The sequence below is a fragment of the Hyalella azteca genome, unplaced genomic scaffold (genome assembly GCF_000764305.2).
Source record: "Hyalella azteca isolate HAZT.00-mixed unplaced genomic scaffold, Hazt_2.0.2 contig1933, whole genome shotgun sequence".
In the NCBI taxonomy this organism is placed as follows: domain Eukaryota; kingdom Metazoa; phylum Arthropoda; class Malacostraca; order Amphipoda; family Hyalellidae; genus Hyalella; species Hyalella azteca.
The window spans coordinates 651,277-659,876 of NW_025932225.1; the positions used below are offsets into that span (position 1 = coordinate 651,277).

At 40.1% G+C, this 8,600-nt stretch overlaps 1 long non-coding RNA gene across 1 annotated transcript; it reads left to right on the top strand.

The window, feature by feature from the left end:
- Positions 1-3,070: 3,070 nt before the first annotated feature.
- Positions 3,071-7,780, top strand: LOC108667977. The gene is made up of 4 exons (XR_001930578.2): positions 3,071-3,485; positions 3,764-3,888; positions 4,325-4,370; positions 4,876-7,780. It is a non-coding gene; the product is annotated as an uncharacterized LOC108667977 (long non-coding RNA).
- The last annotated feature ends 820 nt before the right edge of the window (positions 7,781-8,600 follow it).

An 8,600-nucleotide genomic window follows, 5' to 3' on the forward strand; every position in this document is an offset into this window, starting at 1 on the left:
CTAAATCAACTCCTGGTCAACCATCTGAGATACAGCTTTTACCAAAAACTTCTCCCAACTTGCCAGCAAAAGCTCAATCAATGCCTAGCCAATCATCTGAGACAACATTTTTTCCAACAAGGTCTTCTGCCTCACCAGCCAAAACTCAATCAATGCCTAGCCAACCATCTAGGACACCGAGCAAAAAAGTGCAGCAAATTTCCATCTGCACACCTAAATGTGAATGCTGCTCTGAACTAAAATATCTTAAAAAATTCTACCAGTTGAGCTTGGAAGCAGCATTAAAAGCATGCAAACATGAAAGCAACAATTGCTGTTGCAAGAAGACGAGGGAAGATATAGAATTGAGAGCAGATCAACCACGGGCAGAAAGCTCAAATAATACACTAGAAAATTATGACTCCAATTTCCTGGCACAATATGACAGCAACAATGATGTCATTCTATATTTTTGTAAGGTTTGCATGCGTCAACAAAATACTTGCAGAGGTCGCCGTAAGGCTGGCGAATCGTGGTCTGATGGAATGACTTTCACTGATACCAGAAGCAGAAATGCTGCTCTAAAAAGGCATCTATTAAGTGTTCAACACACAGAATCTCTTAAACTTAGTCAGTGCAATGATACACGTCAAATCAGACTTGAACGTCCAACTGCAGAAGAGCGTCAAAAAGCAACTAAGAACACACTGATAGCTGGCATATTTATGGCTACTCATTGCTTACCTTTCAGATTATATACTGCTTTGTGTACACTATTTGCCATTGTGTGCCCATCTCATTTGAGTAATCCCTTGGGCAACCGACATCAAAACCACACAGGAATTCGAAAAGTGATGAGTGCCAATTATGAGGCTTGTGCAATGACAATGAAGAACTTCTTTGCTACTACTTTCAAAGCAACAAAAAGTAGGAGGAAATTCACCATTTGTTGCGACAGAGGCACTGCACCCATGGATGTCTCCCGGCAAGCAACTGTTGTTTCCTACATTTCTGACAATGGATTGCCTAAAGAAGTTCTCTTGGGCGTTGGAATGATTCGGCAAGGTGATGCCCAGGCAACCACAAATCATGTAAAGGAAACCATTGCAACATTCCTGGACCCCTCATCAGTTGCATTTATATGCACCAATGGAGGTGCTGTATACACGGAGAAGAGAAGAGGCCTTATTGAGTTATTAAAAGTATCTGCAGAATATTGCAAATTGGTCAAACTTCCGGACTTCTGCCATGTAATGGAAAATTTGCTGGACAACACGATGCCTCAGTGGGTTAGCGACACCTTGTCAACATGCAGATCTATTGCCGCATTCATCTCTGACCATAATATTGTTAAAAACCAAATTCATAAACACATTAATTTTGTTAATGGTTCTACTTTCATGGTCATCCCTAATCAATGGGAAACTCATTTTGCAGAGTATTTGCACTTCCATTTAGATGCCATTTTGAAGAACATTCCCATTCTAATTAAGGCACTACCAGAATTAGTTAATATTCAGAGCTCCCTGGGGGAGAAAGCAAGAAGCATTTTGAAATCAATATCTAGTGAAACATTTCTCATAAGATTGATGATGATCAGACGTCTTTACAAAGTCATTTCTCATAAGGAAAAAGCTGGCCAAGATGCCTGTTTTGGACCCTTCAATTACAGGCACCAAATTGATAACTTTGAACAAGAAATGCAGGAATTGAAAACACTTTCCCCTGACATTCAGAGATTAATTAAAGATGGTATTCTTAATTTGAGTTCTGCAACCGATTCTCCCACAGAGTTCTCTGGTATCAACATGAATGAGGTTGCATCAAGCCTAGGCTTGAACACCAGAAGTGATGCAGATGGGTCAAGAGAAATTTTAATAAGATCTATAATTGGTTGCTATTCAAAGTGGATTGACACAATTTGTGCGGAGGCTCAAAATTACTTGGAGATCCCTCCTTCCATCACCCTTGTAACAGAGTTGTTTTCGCTCCATAGAAATACTGATTTCATGGAAGAAAGATCTACAGGCATTGAAGAACTGTTCACATCAGTGAACATTGACTTTGACCTATGCAGTCCTCAATGCCAGGGAATCAGCAAATGCAGTTGTTTGAAAAAAGATTATTTAGATTTTATGAGCATTTTCCATAGTGAATGGCAGCCTGTGTTAAGCAACCAACTCATCAAGCAGGGCAGTACTAAACCATTATCATACACTCATGCATTTGCTCACTACATTAGCATTAACAATGATAAATCAATGTATCCAGTAAACATCATTCGCTGCTTAGAAATCATTCAATTAATGAAGCCATCTCAAGCAGCCACGGAAAGAGTGATGTCACATGTGGCAAATACTGTGCAAAATCGATTCCAATCAAAGTATGTCTTTCGGCCTGAGCCTGATAAAGATAACTTCATCGATTATGTAAACAGTGAAGTTTTCCTGCGATGCAACACAAACATGGTGCAGCATAATGCGGACTTTGCCAGAAAAATATTCCTTGGTAATAAGCATTTGGAATCTCTCATATTTGACAAAAAATCTAACCATAAAAGTAAATCAGTAGCTGCCTATCTAAAGGAACTTGGTAGTGATGTGATGGAGAGCAATTTGACAAAACGATGCCATGCAAAAAAGAAGAAAATTGCTGAGAACAAAACACTTGAATAGATCTTTGTCTATCAAAAGCAACCAATGACCAGCAAGCCAATTTGTCACTCAATTCCAATCCATTTGTTTCCATTGTAAAACCTTTTACTTTGCATCCAAAGAAAGGGGAAGTTTCCTGTGCCATTGTGAAACCTTCCACTTTTTGTGCAAAGAAAAGCTGAAGTTTACTACTGCAAATTAAAAGTTCACAAAAAAATAAAACCAATGTTGATTCTTCCGAGTATGTTGGATGCAAGAATGCCGAAAATTGTGAATTGTATCTGGAACAGATGGCTGCTGAAGAAGTTGAAGGTGGTGATTGGTTCCATACTAAATGTTTGATCATGAACAATGCCTTATCTGGAAAATGGTTCTGTGCACAATGCAAAAAAATGTGAAAAAAATTGCAAAACTGGCAAAGAAATTTAAAAATTATAAGTTTGTAAAATAGAGTGAATATTGTAAATATATATTTATTTCAAATATTCTGCCATAAATGCAATCATCTTCAGAGATTGAGAAAGAAGTTGAAAAAGGTGGTAGTGGCGGGCATATGTATTGGATCCACGCCCCGCATCCTGGTAACATAGTAATTCATCCAAAAATGTTGGCCCTTTTAATTGAAACTGCTTACAATGCTATTCATATTTAAAAGTGTTTGAATGAGGACACTTTTTGGACTGGACATCTTATCATAGAGTTCTACCAATCTCAGAACAAAACTAAACCATTACTGAACCCAAAATAAAACTGACCTAAATCACTTGTAAGGAGGATCAAGTTTCGTTGTCGTGTCAAGAAGAGCAATAAAGCATCTGGCAACGCTCCTCATTATTTCTGCATTGCTAAATGGTGAGCTTATCCATTAACGACTCCATTCACAACTGTTGCTTTTTAAAACTTGCGACACTAACAACAGTTACTGATTTCTGATAACAGTTTAAAATATTTTGGGGAATGATGAAGGTTTAAAATATTTCACTGCTACACCATAAAAAAATTTTTACAACACTTTCTAATGTCACCTTCAGTCAACATAGGGTTTATTTTTTCAGTTGGGTGTTTGAGTCACAAATGTTGTCGTTTTTTGTTATCTCATGCATTTTAATCACAATGCCTTGTGATTTCAGATATGGCTGGCACTTGCATGGTGTTGCAAGTATGAAGAGACCCACTGCATTCACCAACCATCCCAAGGTTCAAAGACGTGGTTCTGTAAGGTGTTCAAGCCAAAAGCATGTTGGGCACAGATGAAGTAAGCATAATTTTTGGGATGTGGTTAGTGTATCTATACTTATTCTTGAAATTTTGATCCTTTGAAAACAGTAATTTAATAGTAATTCAGAACTTCACATCTCCATAATTTCTTTTAATCTATGGTCAAATTATGGAAGCAAAGAATAGGATAGTAAGTGAAAATGACAAAACAATGTGCATTGGTTTCACATTCCCGTATCCTCCACCACATACAAAATAGGCTTCTTGTTGTTGCCATGAGGCTTCTGATCCTTTATTGCTCAACTTTCTTGCCTCTTATTGCATAATTGTTGTCATTTATTTTGCATGCATTCACTTTTGTCCTTTTGTTTCATTTAGTCCAGCTGCACTAGGTGCTGACAATATAAGTGAATTCTGTTCCTATAATTATCTTATCAATTCTCCAAGTTAATTCCCTATTTAATTTCACCAAGGAGTCTGCTGCCAGAACTGACAGGTTTTCCAGCGTCACTCTGAAGAGTGAGTATTGCCTGTATTGGTAGAGATGTATGTGATATTCTACAGTTAAAAACTTAGAGCACTCAGAAACCTGTCCCAGTAACTATTTAATTGCTAAATATATCTTACTCTGAATTACTTAGTATTCACAATTATTTTTTTCTAGGTTCACTAGAAATTAATTCAATGCTGTGGTTCCATAGTCACCTCAGTTTGTTTACAATTAATGATTTTATATTTTGCATTCATTTAGCATTGTTTCAGATTTAATTGACCTGATTATTTTGAACTTACGTCTATAAGTATTATAATTCTTATTCAGTCTATTCTTCTACTTCCCCCAACTCTTTAGAGATTAAGGAAAGAAATTTTGGGTTTATTTCTGGCCTGCTTGGGGGTTTGCAGTGCACAATACTTTAAGCTGCATCTGTCCATGTGCTTGGCAACTGTTTTATCCTAACATCTTTCTCACAGAAATAGACGTGAGTGCGCTGTTGCTGATATAATTTTCCATTTTTTTTTTCAGTTATTGTTCAGCAACTCCTTGCCTGTCCATGCTCCGTAATCTATATTTTAACTGAATTCGAATTCTTCAAATTCCTTTTACTCCACATACTCTGCTCACATACAACATATTAAACATATTGTCTTTACTTGGGTCCTTGCAAGTGGTGGGTACACATGCCCTTGCTTTAATCCATGTTGTTAGCCTTAACTATTTTACCTCAGGGTCCTCTGCCCTTGTTTTGTAATAAAAGGTTCGTAATGTAAAATCCCGTTTTAAATAATTACTTTAATTAGAGTTACTCTTTCATTCTCCAATTCTTACTGGGTTGTAGCCAGAGAAAATTCAAAAGTAGGTGACGAGTTTGCCTTGCCCGTGGCAAGAGACAATACCCCGGAAACATGGCATCTCCGACGGTATTTTTTTTTTCTAGAGCACATTCTTTCAGTCACTATCCCATTTTTCCACCAACACATTTTTCACATTCTTCATTATGGCTTCCTCTGGGCCCTCAAGAGGATCTAATTTGGCGGAGCATGGGCGGGACAGCACTGCAGCACGGGTTGATCTGCTTGATGCAGCCCTCAGTGAGCACCCTACTTCTGTCAACCCACTAGAGATGTCTGACACTGATGGACCAAATGGCTTGACTATGAAGACTGGGTCAAGCCCGGGAGAAAGCACTAAGGCCCTGCAAGTTGAGAGACCTGATGTAGGTAGCCAAAATTGTAGCAATTCAGCAGTGTTGGTTGTTTTCTCATGCGCAAGCCCAAGCTGATTTTCTTAATGGGAAGTTTGGGATGGGTGTCAATCCAGGCATTCTACCGGTACTGGATGAACTGCGCTGGACAATTTTTCCTCTTTTGCTTGGCGGTGGCTTCTCTGCTGCAATGCCTAGAAATGAGAATGCTGCCCATCTTCCTTGCCAAATTTGAGAATGCTGATCAGTGTTTGACTTATCATGGCATATCAGTGTTTGACTTATCATGGCGGTGTTTGACTTATAAAGTGCATACATGATCTTCCCAGTGATAATGAAGTGAACCCCTCAACCCCAGTTATGAGGTCGAGAGTATGTGAACTGAATGTGGAGGAATCAGCAGATGATTTCTCAAAATTGAACACAGCAATTTAGGTTTGGCAAGCAATATTACTTGCTCAGAACTCTCAAGGTACTGGATAATGAAGAAAGAAGTAAAATAAAAGGCAACCCAACTGTTTACAGATCACTGAAGATAGAAGACGTAATACTTTCTTCATCCAAAGTTTTGTCTGACGGTGTTGGCAGTTTGGCATGAAGCCCATCTGATGGCTTAGAGGATGACGACCCACCTATGCCATGCCCCACTTATCGTCGGTAGAAGTATGCTGACCGTCCCGAAGTAGTGGTTCTACCAAAGTTTGACCCAAATGATAACACTGGTCTCAGAGTTCTTCACTACTTATGAAAATTATTTCTCAAAGAAGTTCTCAGGCACAACGTATGACCAAACCCAAAAATTGGCTGATTTCCTGGCTGGGGATTTGCTCACAGTTTACCAAGTGCGAGGTGGAAGGAAGCTTAAGTACAGTGAGACGAAGCAACCGCTTTTAGACTTTCACAGGAGTCAAATATTTCGTGGTCGGAAGTACTGGAGAAATGCATTTGCCTCTGCATCTCCACACCCGGAAGAGGACTGGTATATCTATTCACCGCGCTCGTTTCAGCTGGCAGAATTGGGATACCCAAGTGATAAAAAGAAATGTGCCATCCAGTTGAGACAGCAGTTCATGGATTCCTTGCCACCATCTTTTTCCAGTAAAATTTTGAATACAGAACGGGCTCTGAAAGCCACCACGGGAGGCGGAAAGAGGCATTTAACCTTCTCAGGTATCTTGCAGATGGCCAAGGACCTTCAGCTGTAGAAGACTAGTGTCATGTGGTCTGATGTGCTTAGTCTCCATGATCAATCAGCGTCAGAAAATTCCCACGAGACTCAGTCACAGCTTAAGACTAGAGTTTTCATAGGTCAGCGTCAGGAAATGTACGTACCAGACTTGACCCAGTGTGATCTCTGCGGGAGCGCATGAAGTAGCAAAACAAACTTTAGTGCCTCCTCATAACTCATCTCCGATCTCAGTTGGACTTCCAACAACAAATTCTAAAATTAGGTGCAGTTATTTTAAAAACCCGAATCATTCCAGAGAGAACTGCAGGAAGGCATCAAGAAGGTGTCTCATCTGTGGACGGGAGCATCCTATTGAGCAGTGTTCTAAGTATGATCCCAACCACCGTACAAAAGCTAAGATCCATGATCGACCACTTTTGGGAAACAGAACTGGCTCAAAGTAAGCGGACATATTTTGTGGCATACAACACTCTCCGCCTAATTAAGATGCTCTTGGTGATACACGGTTGGCGAGGCCTCCAGCGGTTGACGACTGGCATTCAGCTGAAACGTCCGTGATAAACCAAACCCCAAGTATTGACACCTCATCAGTTTCTCCTGGGCTGGGTGGTTTCGACTAGCTCGAAGTGAGCCTACCTAGCAGGAGGCTGGGCGCCAGGCTGCGGTACCTCTGGAACATCATTGATTGATGCATCATTTGACTTGAGTAGCTTTCTGTAGGATCTACCTACCTTGCCGGGAAGAGAGTGAGTTTGGTAGGGCGAGGTAACTCACAATTAACCTTCATGGTGACTATAGAAAAAAAAATTTTAGCTGTGATCGACTCGGGAGCAGTGACTTCTCTCATGTCAGCAAAGTTTGCAAGTGACCTGAAATTTAACGCCGAGTAATGACACAAGTGTCTTCCGCTTTATAGAACGGAATGATTTTTTGTGATTAGGAAAAGTGAATTGTGCGTTGGATATTCATGATGTTCCCATGTGTGACTGTAAATTCTCTATTTTTCCTACTTTTCCTAATATGAATGTAACTTTGGAGCTCGGAGTTCATTTCTTAACCAGTGATGGCGTTGAATTGCGAATAAAAGAATGTATAATAATAAAACATCTGCCTGATGGGGTTAGGGTAGGGATATCTTTTAATCCTAGTGGCACACCTGGTGGTGTGATGTTGATTGACTTTTGTTGCAGAGCTTTGTCTGATGTCAGGGTGAAGTCGGGTAGGGTTGAAGCTGTCCCAGGTTCTTGCGCCCTCCCAACTGTTGAACCTGATCACGTGCTGTATTATTCGGATAAAAATATTGACAGGTAACTATTGTATAGGGTTTGAGGACTTTCAGGAATAGCTCTCAAAGTAATTTTAGGCATGTGCTGCTGGTAGCAGGTGATGCAGGTATTACGATTAAGCAGGATCAGGTTATTGGCTCTACTTCCGTCTGTAGGTCAGGTTGCAGGTGATCCGCCATTGGAAGTCAATATAGTGGATGTAACTGAGTAACGCATCAAATTTCGTTGCCTGAACTTAGCCCAGAACAGCAGCATACTGCAGTATTTTCTAAGATTAATCATTATAAGGTCAGGGGACACGGACATAGCAACGACCTGTTTAACTGAGCACAAGATCAAACTCACTGACGAAACCGCAAAATGCCAACGTCCTCGTCGGTTTCCTCAGCCGGTGGTGGATGAAATTGCACGGCAATGACGGGAACTGAATTCTCTTTGATGTTATTGAGCCAATTAACTCATCCTAGTCATCATCTGTAGTCTCGGCGAGGAAGAAGGATGGTAGCATCAGGATTTGTTTTGATTACAGGCAACTCAATAAGAGGACAATCCCTTATAAGTTTCTGGTGCC